Source organism: Pinus tabuliformis, chromosome 5_2 (genome assembly GCF_031772625.1).
Source record: "Pinus tabuliformis cultivar Carrire ecotype Pingquan chromosome 5_2, CPIR1, whole genome shotgun sequence".
In the NCBI taxonomy this organism is placed as follows: domain Eukaryota; kingdom Viridiplantae; phylum Streptophyta; class Pinopsida; order Pinales; family Pinaceae; genus Pinus; species Pinus tabuliformis.
The window spans coordinates 435,608,209-435,635,837 of NC_142306.1; positions in this window are offsets into that span (position 1 = coordinate 435,608,209).

The following is a 27,629-nucleotide window of genomic DNA, read 5'->3' on the forward strand; positions in this document are numbered from 1 at the left end:
AATACAAACGTGCACAGTAAATAAACAATATAATTGCAAATGATATCAACCATGTAATAACACAAGAACAAATACATATAATTTAGATAAAACTTCTCTTTATTATTCTTCCTCCTCGGTTACAGACTCAACTCTACCCTGCGCACTCAGCTGCAGGGGTCACACACTCAATTGCAGACTCTACTAGGCCTCTGTGCACTCAGCTATAGAGCCTCTTCCTACTACTATGACCCAAGATAAACTTAGACACTTGCTCTGTACTTCTATCTCATTCTATCCATTCTATTCTATTATGATCTGATGGTTTCTTTACAACTTATAGCCTTGCTCTATTTATACAATCCCATGGTCTGCGGACCATGGGTAGGCCGACACTACATTCAAAACTTAGGGCGGACAACCCTATGACTCTAACATACATTTCGCGCCCGCAATTCGCGGAGATTTATAATAATATCACTCGAAACTTGGGCTTTGAGCCCCAAAACATGCTGTGGGGGGATTCCATGCCCAACATGCCCCCAACACGAACATTGTGACTTGCCCTCGAGTCAGTCTGTTGACGCGGCGATCTTGGCGCAGAGTCCCTCCAACTGCTCACGTACGGTGCTGATGTCTGCAACGCACTGAGCTGCTGCATGCTGAACCTGTTGCATCCTCTGTTTTGAGACCTATCTATCTGAATTGTGTCCTTACATCTATACTGGCATCGACTGCGTATGTTTATAGTCCCGTGCCCTTGTCTAACTACTCGGGTCGCGAAGACTATGCTTCGGTCGGTTACTTAGATAGCTGGCCCATCTGTGTAGGGCTTTAAGCGGCTGTCGTTTACTTTTCTTGGGAAAGGTTCTACATTTAGTTTGACTAGCTGGACTGCGCCTCCGTCTGTGACCTCCTTAACGATATATGGTCCCAGCCAATGAATTCTGAATTTTCCCTGAAATTTTTCAAACTTACTGTCATACAACATCACTAAGTCATTTACCTTGAAGGTGTGTAACTTGATATGGCGGTCATGCTAGGCTTTTTCACTCTCATTTTGTACCTGCTGATAAAACCCAACCAAAAATCGTTCTTCCTCAAGTTCTTCCAATTGCGTGAGTCATTCGTCCAGAACTTCACTGTTTGTCATCCCTATGGGCACTGCTATGTGTAGACTCGGTACGATATATTCCATTGGCACGATAGCTTCCATTCCATAAACTAACAAGAAAGGTGATTGTCCTGTCAGTTTCTTTCACGTTGTCCTGTAAGCCCATAGCACGGCACGTACGCATAGGTCCCAATCGTTTTGTTGTGCGTTACACACTTTGGTCAGTGTAGTCTCCAGTATTTTGTTGAATGCCTCTACTGTCCCATTAGCATGTGGGTGGTACGGTGTACTTTTATGATGATACACCTGGAACTCTTCTGTGAGCATGCTGATGGTTTCATTCAGGAAATGTGTTCCGCGATCACTCATTAAGATTTTTGGACAGCCAAATCGGGTCAACATGTTTTCGAACAAAAACTTTGTAGTTGTAGCAGTCGTACAGTATTTCACTAGCTGCGCTTCTGCCCATCGTGTCAGGCACTTTTTCGCAGTGATGATGTAAAACGCGCTCATCTTTCCCTAAGGTTTGATCAGTCCCACAAAGTTGATTTCAATTTCTCGAATGATTGTAGTGTCATTTGTGGATTTAACAACATTTAGTCCCTCTGTGATGGTTTTCCAATCCTTTGACATGTATCACAAGCCTTACAGTGCGCTTTCGAATCTTGGTGCAGGGTTGGGCACCATAACCCTGCACAAAGAATACTTTGTTCGGTCGCGCGTCCTGCATAGTGTCCTCCTGCATCACCCCCATGTGCTTCCACGAGGATCTGGCTTCGTTCGAATTTAGGTACGTATCTTCGCAATATCTCATCATTTCCCATTTTGTATAGGTGCCCCGCGATGACAAAAAAATCCGCCGTGCACACCACCAATTCCTTCTTCTGTTGGATGGAGTATTCCTTCGGTGCAGTCCATGGTTATTGGAAAATGGATTATATCTTTGAAGTGCATGTCCGCGATGAGCACCGTAAAGAGCTGTGCATCAGGTAATCCTTCCTCCAAACTAGTAGGTTCCTCGCCCATCTCAATGCGTAACAAGTGATCCGGTCCTGCATTTAGGTGGCCCCGCTTTACTATGAACTCAAAATCATATTCCTGGAACAATAAGTGCCACCTGCATATGCACCCGCCAACACAGGCTTATTAACCAGGTATTTCAGCATGGAATGGTCGGTATACATCTTGAAATGTCCTCCAAGCAAATAGTGTCTGTATTTTTTGGAGCGTGTACACCATCGCCAACCCCTAGTGCTTGGTGGTGGAGTAGTCCTTCTCTTCCTTGGACAACCTCTGACTTGCAAACACGATAGGGTGATCCAGGCCTTCCTCGCCCTCCTATGTAAGCACTGCTCCTAGCGCGATACACGACGCATCAACATGGACATGAAACTCCACATCCCATTTTTGGAAGACCAGGATTGGAGCAGAGGCCAATTTCCCCTTAGGACATCCAAACTTTTCATACAATCATCATTCCAATAAAATGTAACATCCTTTTTCAATAATTTTTCCATCGGCATGGTGACTTGGGCATAGCTTTTGATAAACTTTCTATAATATCTGGTGTGTCCCAAGGTAGCGCGCAACTATTTGACACTTCACAGTGCTTCCAAATTTAGAATAATGAAAATATTCGTAGGGTCCACCATCAGTCCTTCTTTGTAGACCACATATCCCAGCAGGTTTCCAAAGGGAACGAGGAATGTGCACTTTTTAAGGTTCAACTTAATCTGGTGTCATCGGCAAGTATCTAGCATTAAGCGTAAGCTTACTACATGGGGCTTAACTAATCTTAAGATAGTCCAATCATCTAGATAGAACTCTAAGAACTTGTGGATGTATTCTTTGAATGTAGCAACAATGATGCACGAAAGGATGGCTGGCGTGTTCTTTAATCCAAATGGCATAATGGTGTATTGAAAGTAGCCCCATTCTGTTGTGAAGGTCATTTTTCTCTTGTCTTCCGGCATGATCTTGATCTGATGGTACCCTGGGAACCCATTCATGAACAAGTATGCTTCCTAGCCACCAACATTTTCTAGTACTTCACCTGTGAACGGTGTCGGGAATGGATCGTGTACACAGGTGTTGTTCAGCTTCCTGAGGTCCATGCGTATTCTTATTTTGCCCTTCTACTTCTTCTCCTGCACTACAATAGGACTCACCTAGTTAGATTCTTCTACTAGCTCAATAATTCCAGCTGCAAGCATTTTGTCTAATTCTTCGTGGACCTTTTCCTTATATTTCAGATTCAAGTGGTAAGGCCTCTACTTAACCGGCTTTGTGTCGGGTTTTAGGGTGATCTTCATCATCCCTAAGTCACCAACGATCCCTTTTAAATCCGTAATTTTGGTCGGGACCAAGTCTTGGTATTCATGAAGTAACTCAATGACCTTATCGACCGTGGCATTATCCCAATAATCTCCAAGCGTTGCATATTTTGGTTCCGCCTTCGTTCCAAGGTTTACTTGCTTCATTTTTAGTGGCGCAGTGACATCAGGATCCTCAATAGATGGTCCTTGAACCTCACGATAGCCTTTCGTTTCTGGAATGTTAATATTTTGTGGGCCCTTATCCTCCTCCTCAACATTTACATTGTGACACTCTAGCACATAGCTCAGCTATGTCGCCTATTCTAGTTGAAGCACTTCCATTGGCTCTTGGGGTATTTTGAAGATAACTACTTTTATTGCATGTAGCGCATCATCAACAGTATCCCACCAATGATCTTCAAATGTGAAAGTTATCATAAATCCCTCGTGCAAGATATCTCATTCGCTCATACGATGGTGGAGCTCCGTCTCAGTATACCAATCCATGGGTATGAGATCTAGGGTATGATAGAACAAATGTAGCCATTCAGACTGTGGCTCTTCCCCGTAGACTTTGGTCCATTTTGTGAGGTGTGTATGTGGATCATGCCATTCGTCATACTTGTCTGCTAGCCGCATCTGCGGTTTCCCAAATCATAGGTGCATCATCCTTCTGCATCCGCACCAGTCCTCAGAGATTCTCTGATGCGTACCCCACCATCTTGCGGGTGTAGCGCGCAGTACCCATTTTAGATCATCGAACAGCTGCTATTCTGGCACTTCACTCTCAAATTTGTTCCGGAATTCATCCATCGTTGTCAACCCGTTGTACATAGGTAGATCCTTTATCTCTGTTGTCACGCAATGCAGTGATCTTACCATCATGTTGCAATTGAGCGTGGTTACTTCATGTAACTAATTCTGCCATTGTTCTATTTCCTCATCCGAGTATGATGTGCAGGAGCTTTCATGCTCCCACGAAATCTGGCCATCCGCTGTAGGATTCACCCAATCCTGTTCCTGATAGGTTATCTTGTAGATACAGTCTATCTCGTTGTCGCTCTCGTCGTCACACACTCGCTCTGTGTAGTGCACTCCTTCCATAGGGTCTAAAGGCACCACTACGCGTAGTGACTTCTTATCAACAATCATTTTGCACTTCTTTAGATTTATCACTCTGTTCATATCAGTGGCCTAACCTATTCCTAGTAGCGCAGGATATGGATTGTTGTCATTGACAATCTCTATCGCCTCAAAATCTGCAAGCGCGCTCGCACCTTCGATGTGTACTGTTATCCCCTGCAATTTTCCCATCAATAGGATATTATGTTGGTTCACCATCCATAATTGAATAGGAGACCATTGCAACGTAGGCCTACCCATGCGCTCCCGTGTCTGCTTTGGCAACACATTCGTGTTCGATCCTAGATCCAGAATCACTTGATCCATTTCATACTCCCCAATTTGCGCAGTCTATATCATTTCCCTTCTTGTTTGCGATGTATGTTTCTTAAGCTTTCAGACTACATGAGGTTCTCTTGAGCCAACGCACCTAGTGATAAGTTCCTGTAGTCCTTTCACATCCTTGATGTTGCACATCAGTTTCATACATGTCTCCAGAAAAGTAGTGATCATTGAAGGATCCATTTCTGGCTCTAGTTGATCCTTAATACCTGAAGTGGAGGCCTCCATGAAGCTCTTCTCAGCTTCCATGACTGTCTCCTTTTCATGCTTCAAATCGAACTCAAGTTACTTTGTAGGAGCCTTGCGAACCCATGTACTTTCTTTAGGCTGCTTACCTTTTTCATCTCTTGTCGTGATACCGCTTCAGAGAACTATGTTTACATTTGGGTCCTCTTCGCACAACTCAGACCTCATCATTTGCAAATTCAGAGTTGGGGGAGGTTGGAGTATCCCTTTATTGCGTAGCCTCGCTATCAGGGTAGGGCAGTCCTTTATCTCATGATCAAACTGAGTACAATATAAACATGATGCTCCTGCCAGATTTGTACAGTCACAGGCATAGTGCCCTGGCCCTCCGCAATTGTAACAAATTAGTTGTCCGTGACGCCTTCCTGATCCCATTCCACCTCGACCTCTTCCATGCCCCTGAATCTTGCACGCGCCATTCCCGCATTTGGTTCGAGGGCTCGTGTTTTGGTCTACACTCTGTAGGCAGGAGTTCAATACATCATTAGTTGATAACTTCTGCAGGTGCCCTCATCATGGCTACCGACATGCAGAAATTATAGAACAATTGTTGGTACGTCTGTGTATACTTCTGTAATAGATGACAATTATCCGTAGCATGTTTTCCTCCTATCTCACAAATCACGCACCATAATGCAGGTGTCGCGCTTGGTCCTGCTTGTGCCTCTGGTCTTAATGGCATCGGCCCTCCTCCCGCTAAGTAGTTCGCGAAGACTCAATAATGGTCCTTGTCATGCCCCTAGCCTTTGCATTTTATGCACCATACCTCCTCGCTCGCCTATGGCCGAGTTGTCCTGTCCTGTTTCAAACTCTGCATTTCCAGACACAAATTTTGTAGTTGCGCGCGGATTTGTTGGACTCCCAGGCCAGGATCTTGTATTGGGGTCTTGTGCAGTCTCATTGTAATATCCAAAGTTTCGACCTGGGTGTATAACTTCTGCTGCGACAACGCCATCCTTAAATGTGGTGTTAGGGATGCTACAAACCATGTGTAGTGCTATCCATCTATCAAGGTCATGTTGGCTTCGCGAATCATACTCTTCAGTCTCTGATCCAGATCCCATGGGGTTTCACCTGGAAGCATCTCAATTTCCTTAAACCTAATAATCGATTGTGTCTCCGACTTTGGCCAACTAAATTCCCTATTCAGCGTGGCCTGGATATATGTGATCCCCGCATTTGGATGGTCATTTGAATGCTTAATGTACCATCTTAGTGCGTGATCCTGCAATGCACTTACCAGCGTTGCCTTCTTTATATTGTCATCCATGACTCCTTGTGCTTCCCATACGACCCTTACCACGAACCAAAATTGGTCCAGATCTTTGTTCCCTACTCCTATGAATACCAAAAATTTTATCGTGCTCGCCATACTGAACTGTGGTGGTGATGGAGGTGGTGTGGGCGGAGATGGAGGTGACAATGGTGAAATCGGTGGTGGTGTAGGTGGGGGTGGTAGGTGAGGAATTCGCTGCCTTATCAAACTAATCGTGCTCCTTGGAGAATCTTTCGCGAGTTCTTCCTCAGTTTCCCGCTGAGGTGAAATCAAGGGGCTATTTCCTATCTCCATGCTACCTTCGTTTCTATAGATCATCCCACTTCATGTAGCCCCAAACATCAATTTATTCACATAACTCGCTTTTTACACAATAGCATCTTAATCCAAGTGTTCAAAGATTTAATGTACTTACCTCGCGGTCCTTTAGGGAAGCATCGTTCTGCCTCGTTGTAGCTGACTGCCGTATCTACTACGAACTTGGTGATAAATCCTCCTATAATTTGATCAAGCCAATGGTCCACAGCATGCGCGATATTATCTTCCGACGGTTCTACTTTGCGCACTAATTCTGGAATCCACACAATCGGTTTGTTAGGCCTACACCTTCCCTGACTATTTTCTAGCTTCATGATCCACTCATACAACTCAGAGGGAAAGGATGCAAAGAAAATTTTATGGATTTCCGTATATAAGTAGTGCTCCAACCACTGTTCCTTTGATACTCGTGGATTCCTATTTTCCTGCGTCTTAAACTCGTGAATATTTCTGTCCAACCACCCTTCAATTTCTTTCTTCGTTGGATTCTAGTGACATGACATCAGACATCCCTTATGCAGATCTCGATCCCGACAATGGAACCATTTGTTGGCTTCTTGGGGCCTGACCCAGGTTCAAAGGTGAATTAGCCAAACAAATCCCGATACTATTGGCCCTTTCGGCAATAGTCCGTGGAGCACGGGCTAAGGTCTCACCCAAAGTAGTATGGGGGGGTGCTAGAACCATGTTTCTGCACCCTAGGGATGTCTGATGGGTTCCAAGTGGTCCACGGTTTTGACCCTGCATGCACGTTCCTACGCGCACTTATCAGTACCTCATAGCCTGTGATGCTATCTTCGTGCAGCCCTACTCGGGGGCTGAAGAATGTTATTCCCTAAATCATTATTAGTAACCTGATATTAGTTTATTAACTTAGCTTATCTGTATGCTTTCAGTTATATTAAACAATATTCACCCTTCATACAAATGTACGCAGTAAATAAACGGTATAATTGCAAATGATATCAACCATGTAATAACACAAGAATAGACACATGGAATTCAGATAAAAATTCTCTTTATTATTCTTCCTCCTTGGTTACAGACTCGACTCCACTCTGTGCACTCGGCTGCAGGGATCTGTGCACTCAGTTGCAGACTCTACTAGGCCTCTGTGCACTCAGCTGCAGAGCCTCTTCCTACTTCTACAACCCAAGATACACTTAGACACTTGCTCTATACTTCTATCTCATTCTATCCATTCTATTCTATTATGATCTAATGGTTTCTTTACAACTTAGAACCTTCCTCTATTTATATAATTCCACGGTCTGTGGACTATGGGTAGGTTGACACTACATTCAAAACTTAGGGAAGATATCCCTATGACTCTAACATACATTTCGTGCTCGCAATTCGCAGAGCTTTACAATAATATCACTTAAAACTTGGGCTTTGAGCCCCAAAACATGCTATGGGGGGGTTCCATGCCTAATAAGGGTTTCAATTTGTTAAGGAAATGGTGGGTATTTACAACCATGCCAGTAATAGTTGTCATCCTCGAGCAATCAACCTCAGTGCCAACATTTGGATTATTATTTTTCTCTCTTGTGTGGAGGATTGGATTCACTGTCCACTAGTCATGGGATACTCTAAGGCTCGTTACTTCCTTTGGTCTCCATGGGAGAGAAACTCTGTAGTAAGATTTTACTTTCATATCGGGAGTCTATAGCCAATGGTGGGCATCCTTACAATTGGGAACATTCGTTAAGTTTGAGGGACCACTCCTTCGCCATCATCTTGGCACTCAAGTTAGGCATAATATTTTCTCTTTAGCATTCCGTGCTCATTAAATTTAGTTATATAACAAACTTTTGCATCTTTGTCGATGACTCAGGCTTGTTTTGAATTCCTGAAACATGGTATCGACCTCTTTTGGTTAACCACTCTCTTTGAAATGTAGGTTGTCTCGGGGTGAATTCTCATAACTACCATGTCATGTGGTTGCGAATTAACCAAAATTGGAAGGCTCACCATAGTCTGAAGATTTTTGATGGATATAGTAGTCATACACAAAGTGTGTGCAGCCCATGGAAGTAGTTCAGGGTTGCAACTTTCAACGCATCTCAGAGCTTATAACTTAGGTTCATAACATGGCTCGTGATTGGTTCTCAAAGTAGGGTTCATGGTTGTAGAAAAACAATCATTAGTAGCATAGCTCGGGTGCAAACTAGAGTTAAAGAATGTCTCGTGACCGTGTTGTGGGGCCTTGGCTGAGTCGGTATCAACGACTCTCGATTGGTAGACCACCCTCACTACATTAGTCATTACCTAGGGAGAATGGAAGGTCTTCCATCCTCTTACAATCTCATTGGTTTTCTTAAACATCTCTATGTCAACTTATTTCGATATGTTATTTTCAGTCTATGCTAGTTCTGTGTTCGAAATCCAATGCTATGGCCATTTTGTAATTTTGCATAAATTATGTTCAATATTGTCTTTGGTCTTGAAAGATACCCTGGTCAAGTGAAGTATATGTAATTTAAAGACTCTAAATTTGTGTTTGTGGGCTCGTTTCCCAGTAGGGAAACATTGATCACAAAGAAATGCTTATTTTACTCCTTTTTCGAAGTAATATAATGCTGAACTTCAAACAAAAAAAATGAACATTTATGTTCATAACTTATTTAGATTAGACCTTTTAATGTGGTCCATAGTCTAGCAAGTAACTCAATAAGTACTTCAAACATTTACATGTTTACTAAGGGGTATTATAAGAAATACTAGATCTATAAATCGAGTCCTTATTTCATGGGAAACATAGGTCTATTTCTTACTCATTGGTCTCTAGAATTTAATCCCATGATGGAAATTTCATATGCATCTGTGTGGATCATATTTCCATTCATCCCTCTTCTTTTCTTGGGTGAAGGTATTTTTATGGCTCTAGGAGATAATCTAACCAAATTTATTTCCAGTGATATGAAACATGGGAACAATTTTTTGTGTGCCATAATTTGTGTGGAAATGGATTTCTCAAAAGGACTCGTAAGGAGATTCAAGTAAATTTGGATGGATGGTCTCATCTCTAGGCTTTGGAATATGAACAAATTATTTTTAAATGTAATTTGTGTCATGAGTATGGAAACTTTGCAAAATGTTGTCCAAAAGCTTCATTTTCATGAAGCTCCTCTAACACATCACCTTCAAGAAAGAGGCGAAAATAAGATAGGATTCACTCCAGTGAAAAGGAAACACAAGAACCATGGAAACAAGAAGTGACAACTATATAAGGTTGAATCTCAGCAACAACTACCTTCTAAAAATAACTTTGAAGTTCTGAATTTGCTTGAGTTAGAACGAGAAAATTCATAGGATGAAGGTGATAATCTTGAGGCCCAAGTGCATCAACCTAATAAACCTATTCCAAAGGCCCCTCTTAATTCAACTGATGAAGGAGAATCAAATAAGGACCCTTCAGTTAAAAATATGGAAATGTGAAATCTTTCTGAAAATGTCTCTCTTTTATTAAAAGATGAAGAAGCTAGTAAGGTGGTTGAGAGGATGTCCTCTTCTCCCCCTTCCTATTCAAATATGCCTAGAAAGGAACACTCCTCCCCACTAGTAACAAGAAGCAAGTAAGATTATAGTCGAAAGAACTCTGGCCTAGACTCCCGTGGGCCAAGCTATAAGCAATCTTCTAGCAATCTATAGAAATGTTCTCTCTTTGTATTTTATTGTGCAATAAATTTGTCCAAATTTACTTTTTCTATCATGAAGTAGTAGGAATACAAATCAAAAACCTTAGTTTTGGAACTTTTCCCTAATTTTTCTTATTAGGAAAAAATTAATCTCTTAAATTTTTTTGTAAATACAATCAGTCAAAGCTAATTAAAAAGACTTTCAAGAAAGATAATACATTGTAATTCATTTCTTAATTACAAATATGCGTAGATTTTAATATAAGATTTTCATATATATATATATATATATAAAATAAATACAAAATTAAATAAAATATTATTAATTTATAAAACTAAAATTAATATTTTTTTTTTAAAGTCATATTTAATAAAATCAATATTAAAATTTACCATTTCCAGTTATCCATCCTGCACCATAAATATGGCATTATGGTAATATATATTAAACATTGTCCGTTTATTTGGAGAGAGGGTTTATGTCATTATGGTAATGTATATTAAATATTATTGCCCACAAGTAAAGTTAATGCATTACACTATGATAAAACATAAATTAATATATAATATAATGGTATCATTAATATAAATATTATTAAATATTTTCAAATTTATATAATATTTAGAAAAATAATGATAAGGTTATTAATATTGAATTAATTATGAAAATTAATATAATATGGTTTATTATAATATTATAAGCTAAAAAGGTATCTTACCAATACCACATGCTTAAAAAACTATAACTTATTTGATATGACATTTTTGATTAATCAATTTACTTTAAAAGTTGAAAGATCATAACTATTTTTGATACCAATCTCATCACTACTAAAAATATTACAAAATATTACATAAAAGTTAAATCTCTACCATCCACCTAATAAATATTGATAACTAAATTAAAATTTTGAAAACTCTACTATCAACATAATTAAATTATAACATAAACTTTTCTAAAATATTTCAGTATATATATATATATATATATATATAATTTCAAAATATAATTTTAAATGTTTGTTATTATAATTAATTTTTGTAATGTAATTATAAATTAAAATTTAATTTTAGATATTTATTATTATAATTATTGATTAATTATATTAGGTGGTTCTGTGTTATTTTTTTCTAATTTTAAATAACTATTAAGTAATATTTTTATTAATATTCATAAATTAAAAGTTAAAAAATAGTTATATGTTTTTATTATATAAATAAATGTCATATAAAATGAGATAATTTTTTAGACATGTTATATAAATAAGGAATGATATTGATGCATTTTGTTATAATAAAATCTATTTAAAAATTAAATTTTTTCATGATTAAATAGTAAATAGATTTGAATGTTTATGTTAACTATATTATTTATATATATATATATATATATATATGTTTTTTTTATGTAAATTAAATATTTTGATTTGATGAAAAAATCTAAATTTTATAATCATAGCCTGCTTTTTATTTTGATTAAAATATTTGTTTTGTTTAATTTATGAATCCATATATTTTCTTATGATTTTTTTATATGTTGATATCATAAAATAAATATTCTGATTTGATGAATAAGATCTAGATTTTTTTAGCCGTAGCTTCGTTTATATTTTGATTAAAAAATTTATTTTAGAAATGTCTTCTTTTAATTTATGGGTCCACATAATTAAATCCTTAGTAATCTTATTTTGATTGGGGATCTCATTTTCACAAACTCTGTGTCGTTTCCTTTATCAATACTCCAACTTGATTAGGCATGCCTGACACGGAAGCTGAGGGTGTGATGCATTTAGGGTTAGGGTTTTATGTTCACAATCTACGCAGGGAATTAATGCGAAGCTGAAAGACGAAAAGGAACGAATATGTAAGGTGGGGATCCCGAAATCCATCAATAACCACAGAAAGCAAGAATCAATTACAAAAAGAATGGCCAATATTGCGAGCTCCGAGATATGAAAGGCCAATCAACCCAAAACGTGGATACACGCGATAAAGAGGAAGAGAGTGTGGAGTGGGTGCTCATACCACACCAATAACGTGGAATTGAAGGGAAGCCCGTGTGTTTTATTCCCTCCAGAGTGTGTTCTATCGCGCCATGGCGATGAATCGGCAGTAAAATCTAGCATGGCTCTCAAATTTCCTTCGTATAAATACAGCAGAACACGGACAGTCAATGCACCTGCAGCTCTCCAAGCAAAGGGATTGGCGCAAGCGAGATTTTCAGAGCTCTCGGGTTCCGCGTTTGAAGATGTTGAAGTTGAAGAGGTTGCTCCTCACGGAGAACAGATACCCATGGTGTTGAAATCTAATTTCAACGCAGCCGTACGCTCCCCAAAACCGCCAGCAAAAACCACAAACCGGTTTAAAGATTTCTCGGACCGCCTACCTGCAGAGAATGGTTTTCGTACACAAGGGCCCGAGAAAATGTGGAGCTGACACGTGGTTCAGCCCTGACGTAACGCAACGTCATTTTCTCGGAGGTTAACGTTCAGCACTTGTTGGTCTTCCGATATGGTTATCCACCGTCGGATCTGCTTCACTTTCCTCCGCCGTTGATCACCTGGAGCTGCATACGGACCCACATCAATTCAATGTTTTGCGTGGAGTAAAAGACTTATGGTTTGACCGCCGAATGAAAGAATTTAATGAATTTATGTGCTGTTCGTAGTTTTTAGGTAGATGCTTTTAATAATGTTATGGGCACGTAAGTTTTGTATGTAAAAAAGGAATGGCACATTTAAAGAGAGGTATGGTCGTTTTTATGTAATGTAATATTTAAAAGAGGGAGGTCATATATTTGTTTTGTTGAGTGTGTTGACTTTTTTTATGTATGGCACACGGGAGGTAAATGGAATGTGTTCGCAGCAGCGAAAAGAAGAACCAGAGGCTGTATGCACAGCAGTGCACAAATGTCTTTTGTAATGTTTTTGTGAGGCATAGTAAAACAGAGATGTAAGAAAAACCATGTGTGGTTTTGCAAATGCATAAAGAAAATGGTGGAGCGAATTTTGTAAGCCTGTGTAAGTTTCGCTTTTACAGCAGTATGTAAAATTGTTTTACACCAGTAAATGTGAATGGAGGTTTTACAGCAGTAAATGTTAATGGGAATTTTTCCAGCAGTGTAAATTCCCATATGGAGACACAGTGAATGTTTTTTTTTGTTTTAATGAATAGAAATATTTTATGGTGAAATCCTCTGTTCCCCAGTGAATTTTTTTTTAAGTCTTCTGTGTGCACAAAAGATCCTGGAGCAAAAGAAACAGAGCATTGCCTCTGTGTGTTTGAATATTTGGTTTTTGGTATTTTCCCCATTAAAAATACTCAACAGTGGTATCAAAGCAGGCTTAGGCTCTTTGAAGGTGACAAAGAAGCTGAAGGGAGAAGGTTTGTAGCTGCAGCAAAACTTCTCAGGCAGACAGAAGACTCAGACAACAAAGGATTCAGGTATTCTTCATAACTATCTTGTTTGTTATTGAAGAGACAGTCAGTGTTTTAAATACACAGTCAAGGAATGGCCAGCACAAGCACTGGTATGGGTTTGTTTAACACCCAGCTTCCACAGTTTAATGGGAAGAACTATGACTACTGGTCAATAACTATGACAGCCCTGCTTGCTTCTCAAGATTTATGGGAAATAGTTGAAGAAGGTTTTGAAGAACCAGCAGATGAAACTGAGTTCAATGCATTAACTCAGGGAGAGAAGGATCTGCTGAAGAACAATAGGAAGAAGGACTCAAAAGCCCGTGTGTTGTTGTATCTAGCAGTAGACCAGAGTATGTTTCCAAGGTTAGCAGCAGCTAAGACAGCCAATGAAGCATGGCAAACCCTTAAGACAGCCTATCAAGGCATGGAGAGAGTGAAGACAGCAAAACTACAATTGCTGAGAAAGGACTTTGAGAATCTGTGCATGAAGGAGTCAGATAACATTGACTCATTCTTCACTCATGTGATTGGTGTAATCACACAAATGAGAACTCATGGAAAAACTATTGAAGATAGAAGGATTGTGGAGAAAATATTGAGGGTCTTACCCTCAAAGTTTGATGCCATAGTCACCACCATCGAAGAGACAAAGGATCTCTCTAGTTATTCAGTTGATGAGCTACATGCATCACTGATAACACATGAGCAGAGGTTGAGTAGGAATGAAAACTCATCTCTTGAGTAAGCCTTCAAGACCCAGATGTCCTTTGGAAGAGGCAGAGGTCAAGGCAGAGGAAACAAAAGAGGAAGAGGCAGAAGCCAGAATAGAGGTGGAAGGAACAACTCATCAAATGCACAAGGAAGAGGCAACAATCCAAATCAGAACCAAGGCCAAGGCAGCAGCCAACAAGGAGGACAACATCATGCTCAAGGACAAAGGTATGATAAATCTAATGTTCAATGCTATTATTGCAAAAAGTATGGACATTATGCAAGTGATTGTAGAAAGAAACAACATGATATGAGTAGTAGACAAAATGCAAATGTTACAAGAGAAAACAGCAGTCAAAATAATGTCCTGTTAGCTTGTAACATGGCTGAAACACATAGTGAAGACATATGGTTTTTAGACTCAGGTTGCAGCAACCATATGACAGGAAACATTGCCCTCTTCTCAGCCTTAAATCAGAATTTGAAATCAGAGGTCACACTAGGAACTGATAGTAAAGTGTCTGTTATGGGAAAAGGGGAGGTAAAAATATTTACAAAACAAGGAGAAAGGAAAACCATAGCAGATGTCTACTATGTCCCCGGAATGAGATGTAACCTATTGAGTGTTGGACAGCTTATCCAAAAGGGTTACAATGTTTACTTTGTAAATGATGTGTGCACCATCATGGATATACCACCCAGCAAGAGATGCATTGCTGAAGTGAAGATGACAAGGAACAGGATGTTCCCTCTCCGGATCAGGGCAGACTTGAAGAACAAAGGTGAAATTGCAGCAGTCACCCAAGAGGCCTTCCAAAGCGTGCCAAAGGATGAGAACTGGTTATGGCACTTGAGATTCGGGCATCTAAATTTTGGAGGTCTAAACTTGTTGAGCAGGAAAGGAATGGTAAGAGGATTACCATTGATAGAGAAACCGGACAGCCTATGTGAAGGCTGCATTTTGGGAAAACAACATAGAGAGAGTTTTCCATCAGGGAAAAGTATAAGGGCAAAGGCACCCTTAGAGATTATCCACTCAGATTTGTGTGGACCAATGCAAGCTCCATCATTAGCTGGCAGCCTATATTTCTTAACATTCATTGATGACTGTACAAGAAAGACTTGGATATATTTCCTTAAAAACAAAAGTGAAGTGTTTGAGAAATTCCAAAATTTCAAGGCATTTGTTGAAAACCAAAGCGGGCTGCATATAAAAGTTTTGAGAACTGATAGAGGAGGTGAGTATATCTCCAAGGAATTCCTAAGATTTTGTAGAGAAAATGGAATTCACAAACAGTTTACAACAAGGTACACTCCGCAGCAAAATGGAGTTGCTGAAAGGAAGAACAGGACCATCATGGATATGGCGAGGAGCATGCTAAAGGCAAAGCATTTGGGAAATGACTATTGGGCTGAAGCTGTACATTGTGCAGTTTATATATTGAACAGGTGTCCTACAAAAGCAGTCATGAACAAAGTGCCAGAAGAGGCATGGAGTGGGAGAAAGCAAAGTGTCACCCACATGAGAGTTTTTGGGTGTGTGGCCTATGCACACATTCCGGATCAGCTAAGGAGGAAGTTGGACAGCAAAGGGGAGAAATGTCTTTTCATTGGATACAGTGAGGAATCCAAGGCATACAGGTTGTATATCCCATCTACCAAGAAGTTTTTTGTCAGCAGAGATGTTCAATTCATTGAAGAGGAAGCTTGGGATGGAAGCATAGAGAAGACAGTTAATGTTAAACACTGTTTGTCTCATGATGAAGATGAAGAGGAGGTGGCTGAAATGCATCCCCAAACAGCAGCGCCAACACAAGGACAGCAAGGGACACCATTGAGGATAAATGAGAGTGCTTCTCCAAGCACACCACAAGGAGGAAATTCAAGTGCATCTTCAAGCACTTGCACACCAAGTGAAAGAGGTAAGAAATTTAGAAATCTAAGTGACATTTATGAAGAAGGAATGAATTCCTTATTTGCCTTATTTTGTCATGTTGATGATCCTATTCATTTCGAAGATGCAATCAAAGATAGGAAATGGATAGAAGCTATGGATGAGGAGATGAATGCCATAGAGAGAAACAAAACATGGGATTTGGTTGAGTTACCAAAAGGCAAAGAAGTCATTGGTGTGAAATGGGTCTATAAGACCAAGAGCAATGCTGAAGGCAAGATAGAAAGGCACAAGGCAAGGCTGGTTGTCAAAGGCTACAAGCAGCAGTATGGAAGAGATTATGAGGAGACTTTCGCCCCGGTTGCAAGAATGGAAACCGTGAGAGCAGTGCTGTCCATAGCAGCTCAAAACAAATGGAAAGTCTACCAAATGGATGTGAAATCAGCATTCCTAAATGGAGTGTTAATGGAAGAGGTTTATGTGGAACAGCCTCTCGGATATGAGAAGAAAGGTGAAGAGCACAAAGTGTGCAAATTGAAGAAAGCTCTTTATGGGCTGAAGCAAGCGCCAAGAGCATGGTACAGCAGGATAGATTCATATCTATTGGATAATGAATTTGACAAATGTGAAGGAGAACCCACAGTCTACATCAAAGAAAAGGATGGTAAGATTTTGATTGTGGTCTTATATGTTGATGATGTTATTTTCACAGGTAATGATGATCAGCTCATTAAGAATTTTAAATCAGTCATGAAGGATGAATTTGAAATGACTGACATGGGTTTCTTGAGATACTTCTTAGGCATAGAAGTAGATCAAAATGAAAAAGGAATTTTTATATCTCAAGCAAGATATGTAAATCAAATTTTGAGCAGATTTAAGATGGAAGAATGCAAGGCAGCCATCACTCCCACAGTAATGGGATTAAAGCTCAGCAGAGAGGACAGCAGCAAGGATTTTGATCCTAGTTTGTACAAGAGTATTGTAGGCAGCCTCATGTACTTAACAGCTACTAGGCCTGATTTAATGTATGCTGTTAGTTTAATTTCCAAGTTCATGGAGAGGCCAAAGGAGGCACATTGGCAGGCAGCAAAGAGAATTTTGAGGTATGTCAAAGGCACCAAAATGTTTGGAATTTTATATCATGCCTCAGAACATTCAGATTTGGTTGGATACACAGACAGCGATTGGGCTGGAAGTGTAGATGATCGGAAGAGCACTTCCGGTTATGTTTTTAATATGGGTTCAGGAGCCATTTCATGGGCTTCTAAGAAGCAGTCCATTGTAGCATTGTCTACAACAGAGGCTGAATATGTGGCAGCTACAGCAGCAGCATGTCAAGCAGTGTGGATGAGAAGAATGTTGAGAAGCTTAGGCCAAGAGCAGGCAAAAGCGACAGTGATCTTTTGTGACAATAGCTCAGCTATTGCATTGTCAAAGAATTCAGTGTTTCATAAGAGAACGAAACATATTGATACCAGGTTTCACTACATCAGAGAATTGGTGAACAATGGAGAAATTGTCCTAGAACATTGCAGGACTCAGGAACAGGTAGCAGACATCTTGACAAAGCCATTGGATCAGAAAAGCTTTGAATTTTTGAGAAAGTGTCTCGGTATGACCGAATGCCCAGCTGTTGAAATTAAAGGGGAGTGTTGAAATCTAATTTCAACGCAGCCGTACGCTCCCCAAAACCGCCAGCAAAAACCACAAACCGGTTTAAAGATTTCTCGGACCGCCTACCTGCAGAGAATGGTTTTCGTACACAAGGGCCCGAGAAAATGTGGAGCTGACACGTGGTTCAGCCCTGACGTAACGCAACGTCATTTTCTCGGAGGTTAACGTTCAGCACTTGTTGGTCTTCCGATATGGTTATCCACCGTCGGATCTGCTTCACTTTCCTCCGCCGTTGATCACCTGGAGCTGCATACGGACCCACATCAATTCAATGTTTTGCGTGGAGTAAAAGACTTATGGTTTGACCGCCGAATGAAAGAATTTAATGAATTTATGTGCTGTTCGTAGTTTTTAGGTAGATGCTTTTAATAATGTTATGGGCACGTAAGTTTTGTATGTAAAAAAGGAATGACACATTTAAAGAGAGGTATGATCGTTTTTATGTAATGTAATATTTAAAAGAGGGAGGTCATATATTTGTTTTGTTGAGTGTGTTGACTTTTTTTATGTATGGCACACGGGAGGTAAATGGAATGTGTTCGCAGCAGCGAAAAGAAGAACCAGAGGCTGTATGCACAGCAGTGCACAAATGTCTTTTGTAATGTTTTTGTGAGGCATAGTAAAACAGAGGTGTAAGAAAAACCATGTGTGGTTTTGCAAATGCATAAAGAAAATGGTGGAACGAATTTTGTAAGCCTGTGTAAGTTTTGCTTTTACAGCAGTATGTAAAATTGTTTTACACCAGTAAATGTGAATGGAGGTTTTACAGCAGTAAATGTTAATGGGAATTTTTCCAGCAGTGTAAATTCTCATATGGAGACACAGTGAATGTTTTTTTTTGTTTTAATGAATAGAAATATTTTATGGTGAAATCCTTTGTTCCTCAGTGAATTTTTTTTTAAGTCTTCTGTGTGCACAAAATATCCTGGAGCAAAAGAAACAGAGCATTGCCTCTGTGTGTTTGAATATTTGGTTTTTGGTATTTTCCCCATTAAAAATACCCAACACATGGGCTCTGCTATCCGGAAGGCGCCGTGGAGACGGAGACGACGATGACGATGATGACGACGACGACGACCCGCCCGACGTGGCTCCAGCCGCTTCCGAAGGTTATTTTGGTTCGACCTGCTCTGAAATGGAGCCTTCAGTTCATTACGGTTCTTCATTGCAAAGTCTCCGAATCCAGTAATTACTGTCTCAGTTGAATTCCCACAATTAGGATAGCCAAATACCGCACATACCCTATATGGATAGAAATAGCCCGCTGCCCTATCGCACATACTCTATATTAATACAAATAGGCCGACGCCCTAATCATGTAGGGGCGGCTTGTTTATCACAGTTCCACACCGCAGTTAATACATTATGATATAAGAATCAGAGATATAAATATTTTGGTGAAATATTTTTTTTGCATTTTTGGCTTTATTTTAATGGATGGAGATTCTATGAATTGATACATCATTTTAAAATGATTAGTTTTGTGTTTGAGATGGAGATTATATGAATTGGTACATTATTTTAAAATGATGACTATTGCATTAAAAGGCACAAATCTATCTATTCAGACTCGCAGTTTTGGATTTTAGCGCGTTAATACTATGGTTCATTGTGAAAAAACGTTGGAGCCCCTAAAAAAGTTTTATGATATGTTAATACTATGGTTCATTGTGAAAAAACGTCCGTTAGAACAAGATAGCCAATGAAGATATTTATAATCAATATGACATACGTTCAAATTTTTATAGCGAATGTTTACATTAAAAAAATCCCGTCAGATTAAGTTAATAAAATAAAAATTATGGTGGTATTTTAATAATTTAATTATGTGCCCGTAAATATTGAGAATTAAGGGATGGATGGTAGGATGTAAAAATTGAAGGTTTAATTTTTTTTTGGTTTTGTTTTAAAATTTAATTAAAAATGATTAAACAAAATATTTAATTAAAAATTTTAAATATTTATCATGAGTATTTATATAATTTTGTATATTTCAAAATAAGCTTTTTAAAATTTTAATTTAATTATAAGTTAATATCTTAATTTAATTATAAGTTAAAATCTATTTTTATCTTTATAATTAATTAATATGATTAATTAAAATAAAATGTTATAGGAACAATTATTATATGAAAATAATTATGGCTTTTCTTAGATATGTGATATTGATAATTGTTGGAGTAACTAATCCCAACCACATGTTAGGTGTCAAAAGTGTCCCTCCAAGTGTAGTTAAGTCCAATTTAGTCGAGTTTGACTATGTTTCCAATGTAATCTTATTTAAGTGATTTGTAATATTGAGAAGAGCAAGAACAACAAGTCCTTTGCTCCACATTTTGTTCTCTTCAATTTTCATCATGGTATCAGAGCTCAACCTGTGTAAGACTCCTTGCAAGCAACAGAGAAAGACAAGTTTGCAAAAGACTCCGTGAGAGACCAAGAACATGAGTGAAGAGAAAGTGTAAGCCTCTTTGAGAGAGGAGCAGAAGCGAGCGAAGAGAAAGCGTAAGCCTCTTTGAGAGAGCAAGAGAAGTTTAGCGTAAGCCTCTTTGAGAGAGCCACAAAAGTTTGAAGAAGCCTGCGAAGAAGCAGCAAGAAAACCAAGAACCCAACTACAACAAGGCGAAGGAAAAACAAATTGAAGAATATTTTTGGGAGATTAACGCCTTCCATGTGTTAAAACCAGTGCATTAGTAACTCCGCTAACACTAAGTAGTCAGAGGAGAAAACATGTTAATTGAGTTTTCCTTGCATTGTTTCCAAATTAGCGTAGGTTAGTGGTTATGGAGAGTGTGTTGGAGCACTAACGCTGCCTTTCAAGGTCAACAGAGGAGTTAGCACGCCGCCTCGACTCATCCCACATAGCATTAGCGTGTGATATTTAAAAAAAGGTCCACGAGGCACTAAGTGGATTGGGAGTGTGATTCGTTGGAAAGAGTGAAGAAGCCAAGAAACAATGAAATTTTTATTGCAGTTAAATGTAATGTCTAAAGTTTGTTTTGCTTGTTGAGTCGTAGTAAGCCAACACTCAACAAATGGGAAAAGCTAAGAGGCTAAGAAGGTTAAAGCGACAACAAAATATATTTGAGATCTTTTTATATTTGGAAGTGAAGAGGCGAAAGGATGCCTTTGCGTTGAAATGCATAAAATAATTTGTCAATGAAAACATTCTACCCCTGATTTTAGAAGCCAAGACAACCAAGGAGGCTTGGGATACCCTTGAGAGATGTTTTGGTGCAAGGGGGAGCACTGAAGTTGAAGATGAAGGTGGATCTACATCAATAGATCTACATCGAGATGAAAGGATTGTTGAATCCCAATGTGCTCAGTCACACGTGGATGATGTTTGTGAAGAAGTCACAGAAGAAAGAGAGAAGGAGCACATAGATGCTCGTGAACCCCACTGTGCACAACCACAGGTCGATGAAAATTTGATGAATCCAACAATGGAGCTTGCTCATGAAGATTTGATAAAACTAACAGCAGAGATTTCTAATGAATATTTGTTAAAAACAACAATAGAGCATGTTCAGGACAATGAAACTTCCATTGTAGCAGTCAATGCTATGGTGAATACACCAATTAATATTTCTGATGTAAGTTTTGATGAAGAATTGTTGTGTAATGATGAATGGTTGCAGGTGATGCAATAGAAACATCATATTGACATGATGTTATTTGGTGAGACAGTTGAAGACAACCTATTTGTAGTGGCATAGGTTAGCGCAAAAATAGAGAAAGAGGCAAAGAAGGAAGCCCAGAGAGAGAAAAAAAAGACAGATGCATAAGAAACAACCGAGTAGGAAGTACAACAGAAGGAAGCTCCCATTGCAGAGGAGAAGGAACAAAACCAATGTTGTTATGTAGATATTTTTAAACTTACCATTTATTTCCAATGTGCACGTACAAAAAATGATTATGAAGAAGAATTAAATTTTCTTGAAGCATGGCTTGCAACACCATGTCTAGATGAAGTCTGCATGATCTTTGAAGAAAGCTTGGATGTTGAACAAATTAATGAACTTTTCAGGTATTGGGGTCTTGAAGAAATATTATTTTATTATAATCTTATGTTGCAACAGATTGATGATGAAAAGCAAACTACAAAAGATAATATGTGGCTGCAACCCACATACAACTTGTTCTTTGAAGAAGTCCAGGATATTCATAGACAACCTAGAAAAATGGAAGATACGCCCCAAAAAATGAAGACACTAAGGTTTGAAGGATACAACAAAGAGAAGAAGTTAAAACAATTTAGAGGCTATAAGATCTGGAAAAATAGAAGAAGAAAAGTTGAGGTCAATTTTTAAATTACAAACCTAGCTCAGACATTAACTAGCAGGTATCTTAACTGAATTTTTTATGTGGTTGTAATTAAGGGGGAGTGTTTCTAATCCCAACCAATGTTAGGTGTCGAAACCGTCCCTCCAAGTGTCCCAATTCAATTTTAGTTAAGTCCAGTTTAGTCGAGTTTGACTCCAGTCATTTATAACTGATGTTTCCAATGTAATCTTATTTAAGTGATTTGTAATATTGAGAAGAGCAAGCACATCAAGTCCTCTGCTACACATTTTGTTCTCTTCAATTTTTGTCAATAATTTAAGATATTGATTTAAATTAAGAATCATTTAATATCTATTAGTTAATAATTTTATTACACAATTTTTTAAATATATGTAACCTTGAATCTTTCTCTAAAGCACTTGGTGCCAAGATGGGCTGACAAATCCTCACTGCAAAAAGCTTAAGGACTTATCAGAAATATATCTGGCCCCTTCACACACTTGATTGGGTTAAACTCCCCACTTGGAACCCATCGAGCATTTCACCCATTTGGTGTGCTGTCTTAAATTCCACATCTTGCATACGTGATGGACTCGCTTGGAGAATAAGGTTTGGCTCCTCAGTTTGTGTTGGTATGGATCGATGGTCTAGATTCGGTAATGCTTACAAGCTCCCTCCTCATCTTATTCATTACTTAACTAATGATCGTTTTACATATCTTGATCAAATCGCAGATCCCAAGAATTCTAACATATTTTCTTAGGCATGGAAATCTACTTTTCAACTTGGCATTCCTGACAACTGGCAACGAGATTGGCTTAGCTACACTAATATTATTGCTAAATTACATGTTAGGTTAACAGAGGATGAATATGAACTCATTTGGGTACATGCCAAGCATGGTAATTATGCACCCAAGGATGGCTATAGTACTATTTATGCAACACATAAGCCACTAGTTATGTACTGGTGGTGGATTTTTTAGTGGAAATTGAAGGCCCCACAATGAACTAGAATTTTCATGTGGATTGTACTTCACTACAAAGCTCCTACATGAGAAAAAATAAAGAAACGATCTTTCCATGACCCTACCTAGTGTGTTCTTTGTCGACAGGATTTAGAGACTATTGACCATCTCTTCCTTCACTGCCCCTCCATTTTGGATTTTTGGACACAGATTCTCACCTCCCTCTCTATCTCTTCTTGATGGCAGGGGATCTCCATCTTAGAGGCCTGACAGTCATGATGGACCTCTGCCCATCCTCCTAAAGTTAGGAACCTTCCCCTTTTGGTTTGCTAGTCTATTTGAATGATTCACAACAAATCCATTTGAAAAGATGTTGAACCTCATTGGACTCAGGCTTTTGCACATGTTTTATCTATATACTCCATTGTACCTGATGATGACTGACTTGCACATGAGTGAACCATCATTCCTGAAGCCATTAAGAGGAACCTGCCATAGGCCTATTTTAATGGATCTACCCAGGCGCATGGCTGTGGGGGAGGGACCCTCTTACATCTATCAGATAACCATTTTTTTAAAATTCAAATGGGATTGGGCAATGGTACTAACAACTTTTCAGAATTGATCACACTTAGACATCTTTTGCATTTTTCTTTAGAAAAGGAGTGTAGACATATAAAAATATTTGGTGACTCTAAGATCATTATAAACTGGTTTAACAGTACATCTATTTGTCATGCACACACACTTAGGAATATATTGGATGATGCATTGCTTTTGAAATCCCACTTTGACTTCATCTGTTTTCATCACATCTACAAGGAGCACAACCAGATTTTTAATTATATTTAAGGAGGTCGTGATCTAGCCTAGCGGCCAATGGCTGATAAAGGAACAGAGGGGATTAGACTTCTATCATTACTACCACCACCCATATATTGACTAGAGGATACAAGGGCTTGACAGGGCTTGATTTCATGGGTTTTTTTTTAGCTACTAATAATGCTTTTTTCATTGAGTAAAATTTTATGTATATATCTATTTTTGACATGTAATTGTGTAATTATCACTAGATCACCCTATGGGGTTTTTTGTACAAGAACATATGAAGGTGGAACACCACAACTTACAACATATGCTTCTTTAAGCATCTACAGTACGTAATTTTCAACATAATAATGGAAATTATGATTTTTCCTTGTGGGAAAATTTATAATAATAAATAAATATTAAATTAAAGAATATAATTTAATTAAGTTTTATGATTTATGTGATATGTATATTTTATAATTTATATGAGATATATGATGAAGTAAATTAGGGTTTTATTTTTTTGTTAGGTTACTTAGATGGATGGAGGATGAAGAGGAAAGGCTAGAAAAATAGATTGTTAAGGTTTTAGCCAACACACATGAGAACTTTGATTTATTCTTAGCAAACAATCAAATGCTTAAAACCAAATAAAATATAATACCACAAAATCCACTTTAATTGTTTCCAATGTTGTTTATCTATGCTGCTTAAAATCAAACAAATGCTTCTGCATGTACTGCTTAAAATCAAACAAAAGCTTAATTTTTGAGATACCTCAAAATCCACTTTGGAAGCTTAATTTTTGAGCTATTACCTCAAAATCCAATTTAATGGCTACCAATTTTATTTATCTACATATGTCTAGAAGGGTACCAAACACCATATGTTATTTATCTGCATATGTTTAGAAGGGTACAAAACACCATACCATGAAGTTTGTTATAAAGCCTCAATAGGCATTATCCTCAAACGTGAGACCATCTACACAATGAGCAAGCCCATCACTGACTTCACTGAAAATTATCACTCATTGCATTATGCACACAAAATCTCTATGACCACTTGCCATGCGAACAACATTGACACCACCTTTGCTACAGTGTTTTGCTTTCAGTGCCCTTTGCATAACATATATAATATCGCCACATCGTAGATAAATAAGGTTTAAAATACCACTACCAGATTCAACCATGCAACCAACTACAACCCATAAACTGCAATACCCTTCAATAACTAATATGTCATACAAATGTTTGTTGTGAAATCTGATTGATCATACCACTCCATCGCCCATGTATTTATACATTTGATGTTGAAACCTCATGCCATTAGGCCGAACATAACTTGGGGTTTCAACTTGGTGCTAACGCCCATATGAATGTGAAACATAATCATGCTTTATGCCTAGGTTGTCACTGGGGTAGTCCCAAGGGATGGGGCTTGACCTTCTTCCTAATGTGATGATTTTATATGCCTGAGGGCTTAACCATCCATGGTCAAATGAGTGCTGACATAATCATGAAATCACCATGCTATAGGGAACTTCTAATTTGTTCCATGTGTCATTCAAATATGGCCTATTTGGCCACCATATTGTGCTAAATTGGCATGTGATGTGGCACCCTACCATACTGCCACATCATCTTCCACATTTTAGTGCACCTATATCTATGCACTAATCTCATGCCACCAGCTAGCATACTACATTCTTCTTATCATCATCTATATCATTAGCCATGTCCCAATCCACTTGCACCTACGCACCAATATCATGTTCCCACTTGGCATGCTATGTCATCTTCATCATCCACCTAGGCATGTGTGATACCTCTTGTTACTTAACTATGAATTAAGTGTTTAGAACTCATTTAATATTCATCTTTTTATTTATGATTAAAAGTGAAATTTTTTTGGAAATTGTTAATGTAATTATTTATATTTTTATACAAATATTTGTTTTTTGTGTGGATATGTAGTTATATAAAAAGACAGAGAAAAATTGTATTGTCAATGTGTCAAGATGTATCAGGTGAACTTAACTCCTAACTTTCAAGGAAACAGTTATGCCCAAAGAGGAGGGTAGAAAGAAAAGAGGAAATTCTCTTCATTTGACTTATTCAAAAGAATAAAAAATAAGGAGACAAAAAATATATGTCCTAGCTAGAGATAAATGGTAGGAGAAGTAGCTTTGCTTGGGAATACCATGGGAGAGAAAGACAATGGTTCCTGATTAAAATCAGTGGGAGAGAAAGACTAGTTGGAACCTCAAGAAATAAATAGAACACTGCTTAGAGATTTAGGAGAATCTAGTTTCTTGAGAGAAACTGAGAAATTCCTTAGACTGTTTCTTTGATAGCGAGGAGAATAGCTCTGGGTTAGCTTGTTGATGAAAGAAAGAAACTAGCTTAAGGTTAAGTGGACCAAGATAGTTCTCATCACATTCCCACAAGAAATATTAGATAAGTATATGGAAAATTTATTCATTGTTGTTTATTTTTATAGAAATATACTAAATAATATGATCAAAAGACTGTACAATGATTGTTAATCATGAATTTATCTTGAGATTTAGAAACACTTTAACTTAAACTATAACAAGAGAATCTTCTTTTGTAAGCCTATGAGTTTTCTTTGTAATGTGATAAATGATCTTGCAGAGTGCTATGGAAGGAAACATTGTGTATGTAAGGGTTCTAATTTTTACAGAAAGAGAAGCAAGATTCTAAGAATGGGGAAAGAGTAATTGTGGGTTTAGAAATTGTGGCTACTATGACTGCATTTTTTATTGTTGTTATTACTGTAGGAAAGATGGTATCACTAGGGGAGTAGATTTAAGAAAAGTCTGAAATGAATTTTATGTGATGTCACACACCCCAATTTTTTTCTTTTTTTCATTTTATATGTTGTTACTGAGATTAGTTCCACAAATGATGCCTCAAAATTAATAGTGTTTGGTTCTTATGTTATTCTAGAGTCCACTATATCTGTCCACATATTATTATTATATATATATTTCTTCTATGCTCTATAGTTTCAAGTTTACATGGCGACAGTGGATCCACTTTCCTTCCCACTATAGTGGGAACCTATGCTTCCATACCTTAGAATTATTTTATAACTTAATTCCTACGAAAGAGTATTACCTAGTTGACAGTTAGTGCCCTAGATTCCTTAACCCCATGGTGTGTTTCCTCACACCTTGTTATTCTACCTATGCATCCATAGTAATGGGAGCTTTGGAAAAGGTTTGGAACTATTGTATGGTTGTCAGTATAATAGTTATTTCAAACCTGGAGATAGAATCTATTCCCCCTTACCTACCTTGGTATAACACAATGTCCATAGTTATGATTGTCAATACACCCAATAGAGTGGATAACTAACCACCTCATTCCAACTCAACGGTTCCATGTGTAATTCGTGTGATGGAACAAACCTTGGGGTAACTTCACGATGAGGATGGAGTGATGAAATCAGACGGTGGAGTTTCACCCCTCAAACCCT